The sequence below is a fragment of the Olea europaea genome, chromosome 20, assembly GCF_002742605.1.
Source record: "Olea europaea var. sylvestris chromosome 20, O_europaea_v1, whole genome shotgun sequence".
Classification (NCBI taxonomy): Eukaryota; Viridiplantae; Streptophyta; class Magnoliopsida; order Lamiales; family Oleaceae; genus Olea; species Olea europaea.
In genome coordinates this window covers 18,590,018-18,612,142 of record NC_036256.1, presented here as the reverse complement: position 1 = coordinate 18,612,142, position 22,125 = coordinate 18,590,018, and the positions used below count along the sequence as shown (strand labels likewise).

The following is a 22,125-nucleotide window of genomic DNA, read 5'->3' as shown; positions in this document are numbered from 1 at the left end:
GTCCATTTTTCTCAATTTGGGCGCCATGGCGCCTGACTCCCTGCACCTCTTTCTCACACATACCAACAGTATATTCATGTTTTGGTATTGCCAAAGATGAATTTTATTCATACATTAAATTTCTAAATTTTTGTCCCATGTATCATTAATTCCTTGCTTTATCCCTGACCAAGCACCACCGTTCGTATTTTCCTTTCAATCACTGAATGACTTCCACTTCCATTCCTTCAAAATCCCACTTTTTATTTCTCTGCTTCTTCACTCTAATCGTTCTTGTTCAATCAAAACTGAGTCTTGATCCTTCTGAGAAATCAATAGAGAGAAACCATACATCTGCAAGGGCAATGGCCCCTTTTTCGAGTGAAGGCCTTAATGGTAGTCATGCTGAAGCTTTGTCTCCCATGGCGACAACACAACATAAGCATAAGAAGACGAAGAGGAAATTATTCGGTTGGGTAATCGAATTACTAGTCGAAACTATTGCTAGTAGTCCTTCGGGATTGGTATTGTTTTTTCTCTTCGAGTTTATCACATTCTTGATCAAAGGACATAAGAGAGACAGAAGTTTGGCAATTTTTAGTCTGTTGACCAAGAATCCAGAGGACCTACTTGTTCTCGAGAAAGATGATAGATTGAATGGACTGAATGTTATCGGATGAGGTAGATGTGGAGAAGTTTACAAGTCAAATTTATCAGGAACAATGGAAAGGAAATTGCTATAAAGAAGATAATTCAGCCTTCTCGAGATGCAGAAGAGCTTGCTAATAGCAAACATCTGAACAAGAAGATGCGACAGATTAGGTCAGAAATTCAGACGGTGGGTCAAATCAGACATAGGAATATACTTGTGTATTATCCCATTTGCCACGGCCTGACTGCTATTATCTTTGTATGAATACATGAAGAATAGTAGTCTACAAGATGTTCTCCAAGCTGTCTCGACAAGGAGACAGAATTAGACTGGCTCGCACTATACAAGGTTGTCATATGAGTAGCTTCGGCCCTCAAGTATCTACACTTGAATTATACCCTACCTATTACTCACGGAGACCTCAAGCTGGCTAATATCCTTCTTGATGATGAAATGGAAGCCCGAATTACGGATTTTGGGCTTGCAAAAGCCATGCCTGAAGCTAATACACACGTTACAACTTCAAATGTGGTCGGAACGGCGGGATACATTGCCCCGGAGTACAACCAAACATTTAAGTTCACTGTGAAGTGTGATATATATAGCTTTAGCATAGTGCTTTGCGTTCTGGCGATGGGAAAGTTCCCAAGGGACGACTTCTTCGAACACACAGGCGAAATGAATTTAATGGAGTGGATGAGAAATGTGATGATATCTGATGATCCAAATCTTGGGAATCTACTTATACATGCGTAGCAGAAATAAAAACAAATTTCAATTCCCACCAAGGATCCCTTTGTGTTTAAATAAAAATTGTGATAGAAAATAATACCTTTGAAGAATTCTGCAAACTTTTTGTTTTTCCTTTTGTTCCAGTAACTTTGATCTGCCTCACAATTATCCAATTGTCCATCCTCTAACGGTGATCGACACAGAGAACAGGATTGTAGGATTAGGATTTTCTTGTGCTAGCAAGAATAATATGAATTCTCTCTACAGATCCAAAATCCTAGCCACATATTTATACAAGCCCAAACGGGCTCGGCCCGTCTTCTATCCTGGTCAAAGATTTAATTATTCCAATTAATTAATTTGGGCCTTTAAATAAGCAATCCAATTAATTAATTTATCAAACGCTTGTTAAATTAATTAATTGACAAATTAAAATCTTCCCGTTCTCCTTTTGTGCGCGACCTATCAAGTTCCCAATCACGATGCCTAACGATATGAAATATTATTTTGATCTAATCAAAATTGATAAATTAAAACACCATTTTAATTTATCACCAATTTACATTCGTCATTCCAAATTGACATCTAGCAATGTGTCATGGCAATATATGTGACGGGAAATGTCACGTGGTATGACAAAACCAAACTTGTTCGTTTACCGTGAAAATATAATGCATTCGTCAATATGATCCAATCAACTACGAGATATAGAAGTGTGTCAATCTTAATTATCGATCATATCTTTCATTCCACTATTAAGTCAATATAAGTCATAAACTCTTTTTTGACTTATGAGTACACCTTGGCCAATGATTTCGTTATTGACTTAACTAGATGAAATGCAGACATAATCCTTATTATCTAAGAGTGAAGGATTCTCTATTGGTCATTCAAACCTTCATATGATTCTTGACATACCCGAATGATGTCATATTAGTGGCACTTGAAAGAACAACATCCAACACCGCCAAAGTATGACTATCCTCATATAAGGCACTATGATGACCTCAAGTTAAAGGACCAATTTCTCTATTGAATGTTAGAGATTAACCACAGACACTCGGATAGTTATCCATGCGAAATCTCTCAACGGGTCTCCAATGTTTTGTTCTATAACAAAACATCCACGTGTTCACTTAAGTGTCACCACACTTTAACTTATGAGATCAGCTACTTATTTCGCAAGTAAGAAATGCCACACATGGTAGTTTATCTGTACTAATGATATTCGTATCTCGTTATTACTTACGACCATGGATTATTTAAGATTCAATCACGCATAATTTGTATCTCACAATCACAACTCCTTATGATTAACAAATTATTGAAACTTGAATCTACGGACTCTATTATTTAATATAATTGAATATTAATTAAATAATGGATATATCATAAAATTGCATCAATTATATATCAAAAGCATTTATGTCCAAGGTTGATTGGCCTACGGCATAACACTTACACCGAAAAGGACAATTGATCCTAGACTCCTCGGAAATGGATACGAAGAGCAGATTCTTTTGGTTCTCAAGATTGCTTGTTATTGCACCGTGAATAATCTGAAAGTGCGGCTCAACAGGAAGGAAGTTAGATGCATGTTAACTCAAATTGAGCACTAGAAAAAATTACTTATTAATAAGCTATGCTGCTGTGATTCTGTCTATAGAACATACACATAGATAGAGTCAATTGTAAGCTGCATTAAGTTATTTTTGAGGTTTGTCTTGAAGTTGTGCTTTATTCTTCTATTAAGATTACATAATCTGTACACATGAAGTACCTTATTGACGATTTGGGAGCGTGTATTGTACAACACGCAATACATGATTTGCTATTTTTATTCATACGATTTTCTAGCAAAATTCTGTAAAGTGACATAATTAATCAAAGAGAAAGAAGAAAAAGAATTAAAATTTTGTTATCAATAATATCTATAATTTTGAAATTTATTGATTTGTATAAATTTATAGTTTTATTTAGGAAGCAATAATAAAATATTCTTTAGAACATTAATATGTATAAGATTTGAGGTCGGTTTGCCATATGCAATTCCATACTCGTCCCAACCACTTTTAAGCGCGATAGCATCATAAGTTCATAACCTGTGCTAATGTTATTGTTCTCAACGCAAACATGCTGGAAAGAATTCACATTTCAAGTTAAACTAAATAGAGAAATATTAGATGAGCAAGAATTGAAATTTTGAAACTTAACACCAAATGACTCATAATCACTTATAATAACAGCAGCATCATAACCTACTCTAATTTACTATTAGGGATGGAAACATATTTTCGGATGGATCTGAAAATTCACATTGTGAGTTTTACTATGCAAAGAAACAGTGGATGAGAATCCTGTCTCGCAAATATCACAATTGGGTTTTGTTTACAGTATTTGGAGAAAGTTCCATAACTCTTCAAGGGAAATTCTTGTGTTTGAGACAAGACATGTAAAAAGTAAAAATTAAGCGTATACATGTGAATATTCCAAGTTCATCACACAAGTAATCGTGCAACTATTCAGATTTAGATTTCAGTGGACCTGGGACTATCCCGCTAGAGTATGGAGCATCGGGTGGAGAATAAATTGTTACATTCTGAACTAGCACCTGTTGGAATAATTCCAGATGTGTGCTTCACATTCGATTGTAGATTTTACGGGTTAGATGTACGGCTCATAATGATATCTTTGTTTGGGCCAAATTTATTAAGTGATCAATTGGGCATTTTACATCGTATAGATTGTAATTAATATGATGTAGTGATTTTACATCTTATAGGTTGTAATTAATATGATGTGAGCCGGAAATAAACCCCAATTAGAATTATAATCGTAATGGAACGACTCATTTATTTCCTATATAAAGGCTAGGTTCCCTCTCATCTCCATTATGATTATTATTTAGATTGCCCCATTGATAGCTAATACTTTGTGAGGAGCAAAGAGAGGAAGATCTGACTATTATTACAATTACAACTATTATTCATATCAACAATGGATTCCGCAGGTATGAATTCATTTTATTAATTTATTATTTGGTTATTCTTGATTCTTAACATGATTAAAATTAAATACTAACAATTGGTATCAGAGCCACGTGTTAAGATCAGAATCCATAATTAAAAACTAATTATTGTTTTAAACCTTTTCGTCCTTGCATTAAAAGGTTTCCGTGCATATAATTCGTGTATGTATATATGCAAAACTCATTATGTAAACATAAGAAAACGAACCGAGTACTACCCGTCTCCTTCCCCAAATTTACAGAGAACCAAATTTTTAAACCACCAATTTCTACTGCCGAAGAGTTTCCTCCACCACCACAGCAAGCTCTTGAAACACCACCTTGAATGCAACCTGTGTCCACCCATATTAAAGTTTTGAAAACCTTGCAAATTTGAATATGTGATTCAAAACTGTTGGATGTTGAATGTTGTCTATTGGGTGCTATCTTTTTAAGGGGGTGGAAGCCACAATCGGCGGCGTCAGCCACCGTTGCTCGCCGATGAGACAAAATACAGCAGCATTCCTCGGCAGCAGCGCTGCCAGGAAGACGCAACAGGTTGCTGCTGCCTTAATCGCCCGGTGCTGCTGTCTTTGTGGCAGCAGTGCCGGCAGGTGCGGCGCCGACAATATCCGGCACCGCAGGTGAAATAAAACAAAAAAAATGATTGTATCTGTGTTAACGAGCAGTAGAGAGAGATGGGGGCTTCTGTTGTAAATAACTAATTTTGAAGCCCTTGTTTACAATTAACAATTGGGGGTCATATTGTAATTACTTAAATAAGAACCTGTCACGCAATTTTAAAGATTGAGGGACCTAGTTTTAATTTAAATCTAGGGTTAATATGTAATTTTCAAACGGTATTAAATTTGAACTTTTAAAAGGTTTAACCCTAAGATTTCAATTTCGACCCAATTACAAATTTATTTAAAATTGACTCGATTAAAATTGTATTAAATAATAATAATAATAAAATTAATTGACGACTTTTGTATTATTTCATTAAAAGGATTATGCATTTAAATGTTGTCATTATTTACGTGCTTAAACTTCAATTTTTGTATATATTGAAGTATTGAAATTTGTTGCCCATTTTGTCTCCAAATCACATAAAAATTTGTCGTTTATCGATTAATGATTATGGATCATTACATAATTATTGTTTTGTGATTGAATTTTTCATGGGCATTGAAACGGTTCTTATTTTCCTACTAAGAGAGAAATATTTTGAAATAAAAATGGGTGGTAGTTACCAAAGTGACATACTCATTATTATTTATTCAGTTTTCTCTCCAATAATATATATATATATATATATGTATGTATGTATGTATGTTTTGTGATTGAATTTTTCATGGGCATTGAAACGGTTCTTATTTTCCTACTAAGAGAGAAATATTTTGAAATAAAAATTGGTGGTAGTTACCAAAGTGACATACTCATTATTATTTATTCAGTTTTCTCTCCAATAATATATATATATATATGTATGTATGTATGTATGTATGTATGTATGTATGTATGTATGTATGTATGTATGTATGTATGTATGTATGTATAATTTTGATTTATTGCATATAATATCTTGCCCAAAAGTGTTATTATATGTGATGTTTTGAAAAATGACATAAGGCAGTTAACGAGTTTACCTTGATTTAGAAATTTCCTTCTGCCCAAAGGTGCTGGTATTTCGAAAACCAATGTGATTTTGTTAACTAATTATATGATGTGATTTAAGAGTACTTTATAGCATGTTATATTGTCGGCCCAAATGTAACTTTATAATGATGCATCTAGGCTCTTACCATAATAAAATTCATATGGTTTTGATTTAAATTACGAATTATCTAATTAATAGCCCATATTAATTAGTTGGATATTACATCATCCATTTGATTGCATGCATTACGTTTGGATGATATTAAGAGTGATATTTTATGTTTTCACAGTTTATAATGCCTCATCTCTTGCGAGTCAATTGTCTACTATTGAAACCTTGACTGGGAATAACCATGTGAGATGGAAACGAGACGTAAAAATAGCACTTGGTCTTTTAGGCTTGGATTTTGTAATGGAGAAAAAGCTTGAGAAACCCACGGATAAGAGTAACGTTGAATATGTAGCCGAGCATGAAAAGTGTAAAAGGGCTAACAAACTCTGTTTGAAAATCATTAAGCGATCGATATCTGATTCCATTCTAGGTGTCGTCCCCGATAATGAAAATGCTAAAAAATTTATGGATGCCATAGGAGAAAAATTTATTGAGTCTGATAAAGTTGAAACTGGGGATATGATGGATAAATTGATGAGCATGAAATATGATGGTACAAGTAGTGTTAGGGAGCATGTCATGAAAATGATAAATATATCATTTAAGCTAAAGACTTTTGACATTCCCATTGCGAAATCTTTTCTAGTCTATCATGTTTTGAATAGCCTTCCTAGCAAGTTTAATCATCTTAAGGTTGCTTACAATACTCAGTAGAATAAATGGAATTTGAATGACCTCATAGTAGTGTGTGCCTAAGAAGAGTGTAGGATGCACCGTGAAAATGTTGAAACTGTGCAATTAGCTTTTCAACCATCACGGAATAAGGGGTCTTCTCATAACCATTAACATAAGTTTCGTAAGGGTAATAAGTCTCCACCAAAGTCAGTAAAATAAAAATTTTAGTGGTCCCAAGGGAGTTATAAAGAAAAATGACCAATACAAGTTCTGTAAAAAGAAGGTTCACTGGTAGAAAGACTGTTTTAAGTTTAAGACTTGGTTGGAAAAGAAAAAGAGTTCTCCAGTTATTCCCTTGGCCTTAGTTTGTTTTGAGTCTTCTTTAATAGATGTGCATTTGAATTCTTGGTGGTTAGACTCGGAAGCTAGTATTCATATTGCGAATTCCTTACAGGGTTCACAAACAAACGGAGGCTAAGTGAGAATGAAGTGAGTTTGAGCGTTGCAAATGGAGTTCAAGTGAAGGTTGAGTTTATGGGAGTAGTGAAGTTGACTTTAGAGTCTGGCTTTTATCTTGTTTTGGAAAATACAGTTTATGTACTGCAAATGAGACGGAAGTTAATTTCTATATCGAAACTTGATGCTTGTGGTTTTACAGTTAATTTTGGCAATGGAATGGTTAAATTGTTTAATGATTCTCGTTTGATTGAGAATGACATTTTATGTGATGATTTATATAGATTGTCTTGGGCTCCTTTTGATGATGTCTCATGTGTTACCAATGTATCAAAGAAAAGGACTTTATTTCGTGAATCATCCTCTATGTTATTTCATAAGCGTTTGGATCATATTTCTAAGGATAGAATGGAAAGATTAGTAAAAGTTGAGATACTTCTCTCTTTAGACTTTTCTGATTTTGAAACCTATGTAGATTGTATAAGGAGAAAACTAACTAAATCTTCAAGGAAGGGTTCAACTAGGAGTAATGAAATTTTGGAATTGATACACACTAATATCAGTGGACCTTTGCCTTCCACTGTATGTGGGAATAAATACTTCATAACTTTTATTGATGTTTTCTCACGATATGAATATGTTCACTTGATTAATGATAAATCACATGCACTTGAGAAATTCAAAATTTTCAAACAAGAAGTGGAGAAATAATGTGGAAAAAGTATCAAAGTTGTAAGGTCTGACCGTGGTGGAAAATACTATGGGAAATATGACGAGTCTATTCAAAATATGGGCGATTTTGTAAAGTTTTTACAAGAGTGTAAAATAGTGCCTCCAATACACCATGCCAGGGACACCTGAGCAAAATGGTGTTTCTGAAAGACGTAATAAAACCCTAAAAGATATGGTTAGAAGTATAATGAGTAGAACAAATTTGCTTGAATATTTGTGGGGTGAAGCTTTGAAAACTGCTATGTATATTTTGAACAGAGTTCCAAGTAAAGTGTTGCAAAGACACATTTTGAATTATGGACAGGACGTAAGCCAAGTTTGGCTCACTTTAAAGTTTGGGGATATCCAGCTGAGGTTAGTATATATAATCCATTTGAAAAGAAATTAGATCCTAAATCAAATCCTGGCTACTTTATTGGGTATCCAGATATATCAAAGGGATATAAGTTTTATTGTCCAAATCGCAGTACTAGAATTATGGAGTCCATTACTGCTAAGTGTTTGGCAAACAATTTTGGAGATAGTGGGAGTTCCACTTTGAGAGAAATTCTTGTTGAACCTAATCAAGTTGTTGTTCCAGCTCCTATTATACATGAAAGAGTTGGTTCTCAACCAATTGAAGTTGTTAATGAAGAATTGAGGAACCAGGAGGAACCTCCAATTCCTCAAACAATGATTGAATCGATTTCTGAGCCACAAGTTAGGAGATCACAAAGGGAAAGAAGATCTACATTGCCCAGTGATTATATTACATATTTATTGGAGAGAGATTTTAAAATTGGGCATATTGTTGATCCTGTAACTTATAACCAAGCATTAACAAGTCTTGAGGCAGATAAATGGATAGCTGCCGTGGAAGATGAAATGAATTCCATGAAAAGGAATAAAGTTTGGGATCTTGTTGAACTTCCTCCAGCTGGAAAGACTGTAAATAACAAGTGGATTTTCAAAAGTAAATTAGATTCAAAAGAAAATGTTGAACGAAAGAAAGCAAGATTGATTGCAAAAGGCTTCACTCAACGAGAGGGCATTGATTATGTTGAAACCTTCTCCCCTGTTTCATCAAAAGATTCTTTTCAAATTATCATGGCTCTCGTGGCATACTACGATTTGTAGCTTCATCAAATGGATGTCAAGACAGCATTTTTGAATGGAGATCATCCTGAAATGGTTTATATGAAACAATTTGAAGGCTTTGTTGTGGAAGGAAAAGAAAACTTGGTATGTAAGTTAAACAAATCCTTATATGGTCTCAAGCAAGCATCTCGACAGTGGTATTTGAAGTTTGATGAGGTTGTGGCCTCTCTTGGTTTTGTTGAAAATACAGTTGATCAATGCATTTATCTTAAAACCAGTGGGAGAAATTTTATTTTTCTTGTATTATATGTTGATGATATTCTGCTTGCTAGTAGTAACTTAGGGTTGCTTCATAAGACAAAGAAAATGTTATCTGCCCATTTTAAGATGAAAGATCTTGGAGAAACTTCCTATGTACTTGGCATCGAAATACATCGTGATAGAAATCGTGGCTTATTGGGACTTTCTCATAAAGCTTATATACGACGTGTTCTAGAAAGGTTTAATATGCAGAACTGTGCACCTGGTGATGTGCCTATCATAAAAGGAGACAAGTTTAACAAAACTCAATGTCCAATGAATGAGCTAGAAAGGGAATCTATGAAGATGATTCCATATTCTAGTGCTGTAGGGAGCTTAATATATGCTCAAATTTGCACTAGGCCAGATATAGCCTATGCAGTTATTGTCCTTAGCAGATTTTAGTCCAATCCAAGACAAGAGCATTGGAAAGCAATTAAGAAAGTTATGAGATATTTGAAGAAAATTGAAAGTTATATGCTTACATTCCAGTGTTCAAATCATCTTGAGGTGGTAGGATATTCAGATTCTGATTTTGCTGGATGTCAAGTTGATTTGAAATCAACCTCAAGTTATATTTTTATATTAGCTGGTGATGCTATTTCTTGGAAAAGTGCTAAACAAACTCTAATGCATCTTCTACTATGCAAGCTAAACTTGTGGAGTGTTATGGGGCTATAGTCTAAGCCGTTTAGTTAAAAAATTTCATCTCTGACTTGAAAGTTGTTAATTTCATCTCAAGACCAATCATCATCTACTGTGATAACAGTACAGTAGTATTCTTTTCAAGGAATAATAAAAGTTTTGGTGGGTCAAAACATATTGACATCAAATATTTGGTGGTTAGAGATAGAGTCAAGGAAGGACAGAGGAAAATAGAGCATATCAATACAGAGGCAATGATTGCAGACCCTTTAACTAAGGGACTCGCTCCAATAGTCTTTAAGACACATGTTACTAATATGGGTATTGTGGAAACATTTGATATTTTTTGTTAGTGGGAGTTATTTATATAAAGAACTACATTTTGGGCTTAATCCCTTTGCAGGGTACGTAGGCAACTCATATGATTTCGGGTACAGCCCCTTTTGATAATAAAATATTTTTCCTCTATCCATGAACTATTTAAAGCATGCATTTGACTTATATCTTTTTATTATAATTTTATTGTAATCTCGAGATATGATATATAAAGACATAAGATGAGTCTCTTTTAGATACCAGTGGCTTCATTTTGATTCGAAGCATTATGAGGACCAATATGAATTAGCACAGTTTTTTATAAGTTCATACCACATTCTATCACATTGATTGGAGGATGGAGATCCATATCGATAAAGATGTTGACATTTGTAGCTGTGGAATGGTCTTACATCGGTTAATTGATGTAATGACTTTCATGTTTGGTGTTAATATTCTTGTTGGACTGGATCATGTTATGTAAGGTGTCATCATTGGAGCTATACTTTTGTTGCCACCTATGTAGTCTAACCTGGGTGTTAAAACCTTGTTATAGCAACCAAATGTTTGCCCAAGTGGGAGAATGTTGGAATAATTTCATATGTGCGCTTCACATTCGATTGCAAATTTTATTGGTTATATGTATGGCTCATAATGATATTTGTGTTTGGGCCAAATTTATTAAGTGATCAAATGAGTCTTTTACACCCTACGGGTTGTAATTAATATGATGTGGTAATTTTAAGTATATGGGCTGAAAATAAACCCCAATTAGAATTCTAATCGTAATGTGACGGTTCAATTATTTCCTATATAAAGTCTAGGTTCCCTCACCTCTCCATTATGATTATTATTTAGCTTGTCCCATTGATAGCTAATACTTTGCGAGGAGCAAGGAGGGAAAGATCTGACTGCTATTACAATTACAACTATTATTCATATCAACAATGACTTCCGCAGGTATGAATTCGTTTTATTAATTTATTATTTGATGATTCTTGATTTTTAACATGATTAAAATTAAATATTAAGAGCACCTTCCTGCATCACATTGCATAAAGAAAGAAATGTAAAACTTGTTAAATTGAGTACATTCATATAGAGATAATCTTCAAATTGCACTTATAAAAATGAATTAGAGAGATCCAACCAAGCCACCTGCAATAAGCAAAGTGAATGTTCCAAGCAGGTGCATTTAAGAGGTTAAGTTTGTGATAACAATGTTGTTTGAACCAATGAATTCCACTAAATGCGGTCGACTGTAATTTAGAGAATGAGCGGTGAATTACTCCTACCAAATGGAGCCTTGGTCATCCGTTGTTCCATTATCGCCTATAGTAGGTAGAAAATAAGTAAAATTGCACAAGAATGGCAATGTTAAATCTGGAAAAAGTGGTAAATTGGCTGAGTTACAAGAGGAACATACCTGTTATCACAACATCAGTTAAATTATTTCCAGTAATTAAGCTGCCATATCTTCTATCACGCAGCTCAATACCTCGCACATAAGATGGTAAAGGTTCGACTACATCCCAGTCACTATGATTCCGCAAAAGTGAGTAGAAAACTTTTAAAAATACTCTAATTCCAATATGAAAACAAAGTAATGTCAAATTCGTTAGAGCAACTCTTGTCAACATAAAACTTTCGGTCAAAACAACTCAATTTAGTGACACTCCGACAGAATTCATTTTTCTTTTTATAAATTTCCAATCTGCTTTTAACATTTTTCTATTAAGAGGTCTTTTAGGAAAAGAAGTTAAAAATCAAGCGCATTGCTTTTTCAGGGAGAGGTTCTAAATTTGTAATGTGGCAGAAATCTTAGGAGTGTGCACCATGTGAATAAAATCTGCAGAAGGTATTGATTTAAATCAGGGTATTTATATCTCCTAAAGGAGCAATAGTGAGAAAAGAAAAATAACGATGGGCAGAGCATTTTATTATGTCTAATCAAGAGCCCGCCTAATGAGGTTTTCAATCAGTGAGAGGAAGACCAACTTGAGAAGAATTATACAAGTAGAAACCCTTTATTGGTCCAAGGAACAAAATGTGGTTAATATGGTCAATTCCAGCAGCTTGAAGAGAAAAATAGCACCCATCTTCATAAACTATCGGCCTTAAATTCCTTTTTTAAGAAAAATGGTAAATTTCTGTACTAACATGACAACATGAGAGCCAAGAATGATGGCTTCTTTTTCCAGGAAAAGAAACTAGTAAGGTTGATGCTTCCAGTAAGCCACCTTCCCTTAGGTACATAAAGTTGGGCACCACCTTTGTCAGCAAATGACTTCGAATATAAAATGGCATTTTTGTTGGGACCAGTGGAAACGAAACGTAAGAATTGAGATTTAATGAACACCAATTTGAAGTATAATACAAGATCGCAAAGTACCACGAACAAGATTAAAGTAAAATATGAATTAAGCAGAGGAACGACGAATTTTATTAATATGGAGAGAATTACAACTTAACAGCAATAATGCTTCAATAAAACTGATAGAAGAGCCTTGTATTTATAGTACACTTGGTCTAACCCGAAAAAAGTCCCAAAAAGGTAGAAATATATAATTCAATTAGATTCCTATTTGAGTCACACTTCTAACAATCTCCATCTTGACTCAAATTCCGGTGCAACGAACGAAACTCCTAGATTTCAAATTCGCCTGCAACAAAATGAACTGACCAATCTCCTCAACGCAATAACCAAACTCTCCATCACCAAACCATCGTCCTCTGCACGACGTCCACAAGCGACACCCGAACCCAAAACCCGGGTTCCCGAAATTCCACCAAGGAATTACTGTTGACCAAACAGGGTCGAAGCACACTCTGTAGCAAAAATCATACCATATGCTGGATCAAAAAGACCCTTGCTAAAACTGTCGCCTTCAACATTCCCAAAAGCATCATAGACATTATTGACTCCACTGTACCTACACTCCATGAGTACACTAGCACAAGAACAAAGTGTATCTGCTAAAGTTGATGGCAAAGCAGAATCACCAACACTCCCATGAGCAAAGTTCGAAATCGACTAAGAGCCAAACACAAGAGATACTGTACCAAATTGAATTTCTACCACAGTACTGAACTTGTCCAAATGTCTCTTCTTAACTAGTTATGTGCTTCCCTGCAAAATATACAACTGGGATCTCCTTCATCCCTCTAGTACGACCTTAACACCTCTCTGAACCTTCAGGACTCCACCTCCACCAAAAAATTTATACCCTTTTGCATCCAGGGTACTGAGTGATATGAGATTTTTTGTCAAGTCTGGAATATGACGAACCTGATCAAGTGTTCTCACTGTCCCATCTTGTAGCCTCAATTTGACCCGATCAATTCCTGCAACCCAACAAGATTGGTTGTTTCCCATGACAACTCACCTTGCTTCACAGCCTCATATGTCTGAAATAACGCCCTATTGGGACATATATGATACGAACATGTAGAATCGAAAATCCATTCCTCAAGTTTGGATTCCCCATCAGATACAGCCAACATCACATCTCCATCATCAGAAAAATTTTCAACAACATTGGTTTCGTCCAAATTACAAGATTACCCCGAATGATTTGCATGTAAATTACCTTTACCCTGCAACTTGTCACAATCTTTCTTCAAGTGTCCTTTTCGCCTGTAGTAGAAGCAATACACATTGCTGTATCTCGTCTTCGACCTACTCCTTCGTCGTTCACCATGAGTAACCAGAGCATCCCCACCCCTAGGTGTAGGATCTCCAACCAATAACTTCATCTTCTCCTTTGAGAATAATGCATCATATACCTCTTCAATGGTCAACGTGTCTCGACTATACAAAATAGTATCACGGAACGACAAAAAAGAGCTAGGTAATGAACACAACAAGATCAAGACCAGATCCTCTTCGTCATATTTTACCTCCAACGTCTCTAGATCTACAACGATTTTCTTGAACACAGCCAGCTAGTCCTGCAGTGACCCTCCTTCCGCCATGCGATGGGAATACAACTTCTGCTTTAGAGTCAGTTTGCTCGTCAAACTCTTCGTCATGCACAACTACTCCAACTTGAGCTACAAAGCAGCCGCTGTCTTCTCCTTCAAAATATCTTGTAGCAAATTGTTGGATAAATGAAGATGAATCAATAAAACAGCCTTCTGATCCCTCCGTTGTCTCTCTTCCATAGACAAATTTGCTGGTATCCTCTCGATACCCAGCAAAGCATCGTCAAGATCCATCTGCATCAACACAGCCCTCATCTTTACTTGCCACAGCGAAAATCTTGAATTGCGATCTAGTAGCGGAATATCATACTTCATCGAAGCCATCTCTGAAAAATATCAATCAAATCACGAAAAACTTGCAACCTGCAACATCCAAAACTGAAAACTTCCGAACGTGCAAGGGGCAAAACAGTCCAGAACCACAATTTTGCCCAACACTAAAATTGGACACCACCACAAGGTCCGTCTCGTCATCTAGAGAAAATTTTCTGAAGACACTGTCGTTGAAAATCCCCTCACGCGCCGCCACGCGCCTTGCCGAAGTTTCACCCGCCGACGACCGGCTGGTGACGCGCCGTTGAACTGTGACCCTTTCTGGACCGTCTCTGCCTGCTGAGTCCACTGGTGGTGTTCATTTCTCCAAAAGGTAAGTAGTTTCACCGAGAAACGCGAAAACAGATCCAATAGAAAATCGAAAAAACTGGACAGGTTCATTTTCTGATTTTCTGGTAATTTTCAGACCAATTTCCGATCAGTTTCAAGCCAGAAATCCACCAATAACCCCGCTCTAATACCACTTGTTGGGACCGGTGGAAACGAAACGCAAGAATTGAGATTTAATGGATACCAATTTGAAGTATAATACAAGATCACAAAATACCACGAACCAGATTAAAATAAAAGATGAGTTAAGCAGAGGAACGATGAATTTTATTAATATGGAAAGAATTACAACTGGACAACAATGATGCTTCAATAAAATTGACAGATGAGCCTTGTATTTATAGTGCACTTGGTCTAGCCCTAAAAAAGTCCCAAAAAGGTAGAAATATATAATTCAATTAGACTCCTATTTGAGTCACACTTCTAACAATTTTGAAATGCTAGAGTGTTTAATGTTTTTCCATCCTCGACAGCCCCAAACTCCAAAACAGAAATGGTGTGAGGTCTGGGTGTTAACCGCTGGAAAGACTCGCATTCTACATTGTATTCTGTGGCATAACTCAATGCCAGTAGCAAAAGAAAAACCACCTGTAAAGAAAAAAAGGTTAAAGGATAGTTCATAAATGGATAGCACTAGACTAAATACCAAACACGCACTCAGTGATTTGTCTCCTACACTGCCATGCGTAACAGCCATAATTCAACAAAACAATACGTCAATGTACAGATTAACACGGTAGGATAACAAAATTCAAAGCGACAAGATCTGTATCTTAAAACATAAATATGGAATGCTGTCTTTTTAAAGCTGTAAAAGAAACGAGTAAAGCATAGAACGGATTCCAACAATTGGCATTCATGAATACGAGTACAAATGACTACTTTCAACCTAGGTAAAAGTACCAAGTATTCCTTTTATCATTGCCAAAAAGAGCCTTTGATTTACCAACAAACATGGCTTAAATCTAGTATTCAATAATTAGCTCTCTTATAGACAATGTAGACAAATTAACTGGCAAGCCGCATCCCAACTGAAAAACACCCAAGATCATGTTAAACATTACATGTACTGCACCAGCATCAAAACCAATTCATAATGTTGCAACCAAATATCAACAATCACATCAATTTTTATGTGAAGATAACACAACAAGTGCATGTTTTTACACATAAAACTCGATGTACAATGAACAAGAATTTAGTTTATTTTTCTTTCTTACTATCATCCAGTGTCCGGTCCTCCTTACCAAACACGCCGTAACAGTTTAAGATAAACATTACCTATTAGGAAGTTACCAAAAAATAAAGGAAAAACACTCATAACTTGAACAGAAAAAATAAAAAATAAAATCCAGAAACTATTATAATTGAAGAAACCTTAGATCAATGAAATTCAAAAAATTACCTACATACTTACAAGCTTCTTCATAACTTTTTTCTTCTCTCTGATTCAAAGCCACACCTCCAAAACCCTTCAACTGCACATTAAACTAGGAAGAAGAGCAAAGAAAAGGGTAAAATTACACAATAACTGTAAACTATGAAAAAATACTGCCGAGTTAAATGAAGATTTTCTTGGGACAACTAAATTATAATTGGGAAAGTGAGATAAAATACGAAAAATCAAATAATTTCGGAAAAAGTGTGTGTATGATTAGTTGTATATTTTGTGTTTTAGAAGGGGCAAAAAAAATTGTTTCTGCTTATATATAAAACATGGGTGGGTAGTTATTGTGCCGCATATGCACAGTGCTTAGGAGATCATATATATATATATATAAATAAATAAATAAATATATATATATATATATATATATATATATATATATATTGTAATGTTTACCATATTGTGTGGTTTTTTATTTTTGTTTCTAACTCTCATCATTCCTTTTTTTGTGGGAATAATTATGTGTGAGTTTTGAGTGTGTGTGCGCGCACGCGCGTGTATTTTTTTTTTCTTTTGTTATGGTAATAATTGGGGTGCTTGAACGAAATGTTATATGAAGTTAGATGATCATGATGAATCAAAAGCAATTTGTATGCCCATGGTTACATTAAGTACAGTGGTCATAGGTGGATTTAACGCGTTCATGATTGTAGTGAATTTTCATTTATTTTCATGTCTTTAACGTAGCTTAAATTGTAAGAGTCTCTTTGGCATGGCTTTTGAAAAACCAAAAGGAATTTTTGAGATTCAAAAGTTATTTTTGGATCAATTTAACTAATTTTATGAAAGTATTTCTTTTAGTTAGAAGAGGTTTTTGTGTCGCTCTACTCTTGATCTCATTAATTAATTTATTTTTATCCTTAAATTAAAATCATACAAGGATTTAACAATTTGTTTTTAACTCAAGTAAGTATTTTCTAGTAAAATCAAAACATATCAAAAAAATCAAATTAATAATATAAAGAGTTAAAAGAACTGCCAAATTTATATTATACCAAAAGATAATTTTGTTTTACAGAATACACATCATAACACGTTAGCCATATTACTACCAAAAGTTTTGATCAAAAGAAATGCCTAAAGATTTTTCAAAAGTTCCCTATAGATCTATTCTACAGCAGGCTGATATGGCGGTATATCAAAGTTTGTCAACCTTTCATTTTCACCACTCTTTTACTAGGTATCATTTTTCCTATTTTACATAATGTCACCTTGCTGTCTACTCCACGTACATTATAGTATTTACCTAATGACAACTGACCAAATCATAAACATCAATAATTATCATTACAAAATCCTCACCATTTTCAAAAGTTTTGATCTCTTCTTCCTCGTCAACCACCATATAAAAACGTGTATGGTGGGTACGTCTATATATAACATGTATAGCCATGAGGTCCTCAGTAATTTTGGCATGTCTGGTAGTACGGACAATTTCAGCTTCTCGCGGGGACATCTACAGTACAAAATACAAAACGTGAACCATAGAGTTCAGTAAATACGGTACATCTATAATGGGATTCACATTCAAAATTTTCAACTAGAACTCAATCAGTATGATAATAAAAGTATGCATGATCTTGAAAACGTAATTATCCGTACGTTTTCCAAATAAACTCAATGCACACGTAACATGCAACCATGTCACATAGTAGAAAAAGACAACCACATATAAACACATAAGTACACATATTAATATATCTTGTACTGTAGTTGAAAAATATCAATATTTACTTTTTTTGTGACTTTCTTGATCAATGTCTGCATTAATACAATAATCTCTACATTAATCATATCTTATCTTATTAGTTTCCAATCATCACATCTAAACTAAACTTATAAGATAATATAGATTACCTAATAACATACTCCTAAAAAAATAATGAACCTAGTTTACTGTCAACTAATAGCAATAATAATAACAATAATAATATAAATGAAATTCTTGTTATCGTCATTAAATAAATTCCATAAAATTATTACATGTACAATTTAAGCTAGCCAATGCACTACCACATTATTTTCCCATTTCGTGTTTGATCCACTTTTCATTTCAATTAACACACACACACACACACACGCGCATACGCATTAGTAAATTTTCTTATTCAATCCATGTTCTTCTTTACTAAATTTCCAACATACATCACCATTGATACTATGCATTATAACAATTTTTCTTCACATCTTATCACATAACTAAATCAAAGTAATTTAAGCTTAAGCTTCAAGTGCTAATTATTTTCTTTCTTCCCATTTATATTTACCATGTCTACACATATAAATATTATAACGGCCCAATTTCCAAAAGCATCATCATGATAATATTAAAACTATTAGACCAAGTTATTTTCTATCCCTACCCACTTCTTCTTTACTCATTATGTTTTTCCCCAAATCTATTTTATACAATCTTTAATAATGCAAGCTAAGTAAACTAAAAATCAATATATCTTGGAGTGAATTGTTTCAAAAAAACACTAAACTTATACCATAGTCATGGACTGCACATCAAACTTCATTGTTCTTCACACTACTCACTCAACTTTACCCGTTTTCTCTCCATCCACCAACTTTAGTTTATAAATTTTATAATTTCCAAAGTCAAGATTTTGAAATTGAAAAATTATAATTTATCTTCCTTGATTTTATTAATTAAACTTAACTATAATATTATCTTTTATCAATTACTAAAAAACCCTAAAACAACAAATTTTAATTTCAATTCATAAATCAATTGGGCACTTAAAATAAATAAATAACTAAAATAATTTGCAAAATAATTAACTTAATGAAAAGACATTTCTTAAGGAGTGAAAATGAGGGGAAACAAGATACTACAAATTTCACAACTATACCTATTTATAGTTAATGGTAGGGGTTAATTGTGCTATTATTTGATTGGGTTTTAAAATTGCATCTTTAAACCTTGGACCAAAAATGCAATTATTTCTTTGTTTATAAAATTGCACCTTTAACCGTTGGGCAAATATGCAATTATAAAATTGCATTTTCAATCCCCATAATACTACTTTAATTACAATCCCTAATAACATTTATTCCATCATTAAATTAAGTCCCTAAAATTAAAAACAAACTCTCTAAAATATTAAAAATCTTTATTAGAAAATTTTGGGATGTTACACTTTTAGAGGAAATTGATCCAATGTAACATACTCTATAAAATAGAAAACTCTTTTAAAAATTAGTTTTCAAACAAAAATTAAGATAACTTATTCCAAAAATTCTTCTACAAAAAGTAAAAGCAAAAAATAAAAGGCATGCTAAATGAGCCTTAAAAACATTTCGTGGACCGCAATAAGTGAAAAACAGAACAAGAATAAAGATGACAAAATTATCTAGGAACACACATAACAAAAACCAAAAAAAAAAAAAAGAAAGGCGCTTACAGTCACAGACACAGTTAGAGTCGTAGACTAGAAATTGGAATTTGGAAAGGTCGGTGTCGACAGTGACTTGTCTCCCGTCAGCAGAAGCAACATCCAACAAGTTTGAGTCGTCACTTCAGAAAAGGCAACTTACTATTCGTTTGGTGATTAAGCAATCAAATAGTTCAATGGAAATGCAAAATCAATCAAGAAAAATAAATTTGCTCCCTGACTTGCTCCTTCCTTGTCGGATCTCTGAGGCATATTGTTTCACCTTTTGCACTTTCAACACCCAACACTACTGTCCCACTGGGCGTGCCAAACTGTTTCGCGCGTGTTAATTCGCTAACAATTAAAGAGGATCAGACGATTGTGTAAGGGACGAAACCTCTTGAGACAAAGTCCCAAAAAGGGGTGTTCTTTTATTGGCGATGAACTTTACAATTGGAAACGAAATACAACGTGCCTCCAAGGGGCGCAAGCACACGAGTTACAGAAAATGAAGTGTTTAAGTCTAAAAACTAAAGGAATGAAAATTACATATTCTCTGTTCGAGAGTTTTGGATTCCGTCCTTGCTTCTAAGTTCTTTCTCCCTTTTATACTTCATAGGCGATCCCTTTGTGATTAACTGCTCTAAGAAAACTACTTGATCGCCCTATAACTACCCACTTTCTTCGTAGTGGCGATTTTGTCATGAAACTGTCCTTTTAACTGCTGTCATTATCTTGCATCGTTCAACCGCTTTCGATTGAATCCCTTGAGTCGTGGAACGTGATAAGGTTACTTTAGCAACTGCCTCAATAACTGCATTTCTTGATAATCATAATGCATTATGTTTGTTGATACCTTGGGCGACTTGAAGATTTGGGCAAGACTCTGGGCGACCGTATGCCACTCTATTCGTTCAGATTCTGAGCGACTTGCAAACTTGGGCGATGGCGTTACCACACTATTGGGCCCCTTATTTGGGCATCCACCTTGATTCGTTTAATTGGATTTCGTTCTTTGGGCCATCTGATTCGGGGATCTTCCAATTGGGCTTTACTCTCTGAGCTGTTCGATCTGGGCTGAATTTTTATGTGTCAACAATTACCCCCCAATATGGTAGAATTAATAATAATTATTGAATTTTGCCATATTCACTTCACGTCTCCAGCAACGTTCGCGATTCCCAAAGAATTTCAATCATTGTTTCCTTCTATAATTTGAAAAGGTGCGTCGCTTTGCAAACCCTTATAAACTCCAAACACGCCATTTTACTGCTACCAAATCACGTTTCATATTTCTTGCGCATCCTTCACGATTCACTGTTCATCTTTTGCTTCCTTTTTACATAACTCTGAAAAGTTTCGTTCCTTCTTCAATGGCTGCTTCACAATCTCAAGCTAGTGATTCCTTTAGTTTTGATGATTTTCAGAAACTTCTGAGTCGTTCATACGTAACCCCAAGTTTTCTCGCGCCCGCCGATGTTGGAGGTAATGAGTTTTACTTGGGTCCTTTCTTCAACAATGCGGAGGCAGTTGAACAGGCGGCGGTGGGTCAGCTGTTTCCTTGCACTCATGGCCCTCCTTTTCTGAATTCTTTGCCGTTGGGGCCACTTCGTGAAAGAGGTATTCGCACTTGGCCCAAATCTAACGTAGCTTTTCGTAGGTGGGATGCTCGTCTTGTGGGTCATGGTCCTACTAAGGCACTTTTTGATAGCACTAGGATTTCTGATTTGTTGGAAGTCTCTATTCGCCCCCCTACTTTTGATTCAGCGCTCTTTTCGATTGCTTTGAGCTTTTGGTCCTCTGAGTATAATACCTTTATTTTTCCTCTTGGCCCCATGTCTATTACGTTAAGGGATGTTGGGGCCCTGGTAAATTTACCACCTTTGGGCGAAACCATTTTCCCAGGCATCTTAGTTTCTGGTGGCGCCCCATAGTTCGGTAAAAACTATACCGATTCTTATTCAAGCTTGCAGACACTCCACAATCATTCGAGTGCTGAGCCTACTCATGCCGAGCGAGTGGCCTTCCTTTTAGTTTGGCTTTGTAAGTATGTGTTGTGCGTGCCTAGTATAAAGCCCTCTCTGAGTTATCTACCTATAGCGCACGAACTGGCGCGTGGCAGGCCTTTGAACTTATGTTCTTTGTTTTTGGCTGCCCTTTATAGAGGTATGGCTTTTCTTCAGGCTCAATTGAAGAATAGTGCATCTCCTACTGGCAGTGGACCTCTTTGGTTCACTCAACTGTGGTTGAGATCCTATTTTCCATCGCTTGGTGCTCCATCCATTTCTCGTCCTTCTGCTAGCTGTTACG

General features: G+C 35.0%; 2 pseudogenes; one reads left to right on the top strand and one right to left on the bottom strand.

Annotated features, from left to right (window-relative positions):
* The first annotated feature begins 206 nt into the window (after window positions 1-206).
* LOC111369153 lies at window positions 207-2,982 on the top strand (annotated as a pseudogene).
* A 41-nt stretch (window positions 2,983-3,023) lies between these two features.
* LOC111369151 lies at window positions 3,024-15,540 on the bottom strand (annotated as a pseudogene).
* Window positions 15,541-22,125: the final 6,585 nt, after the last annotated feature.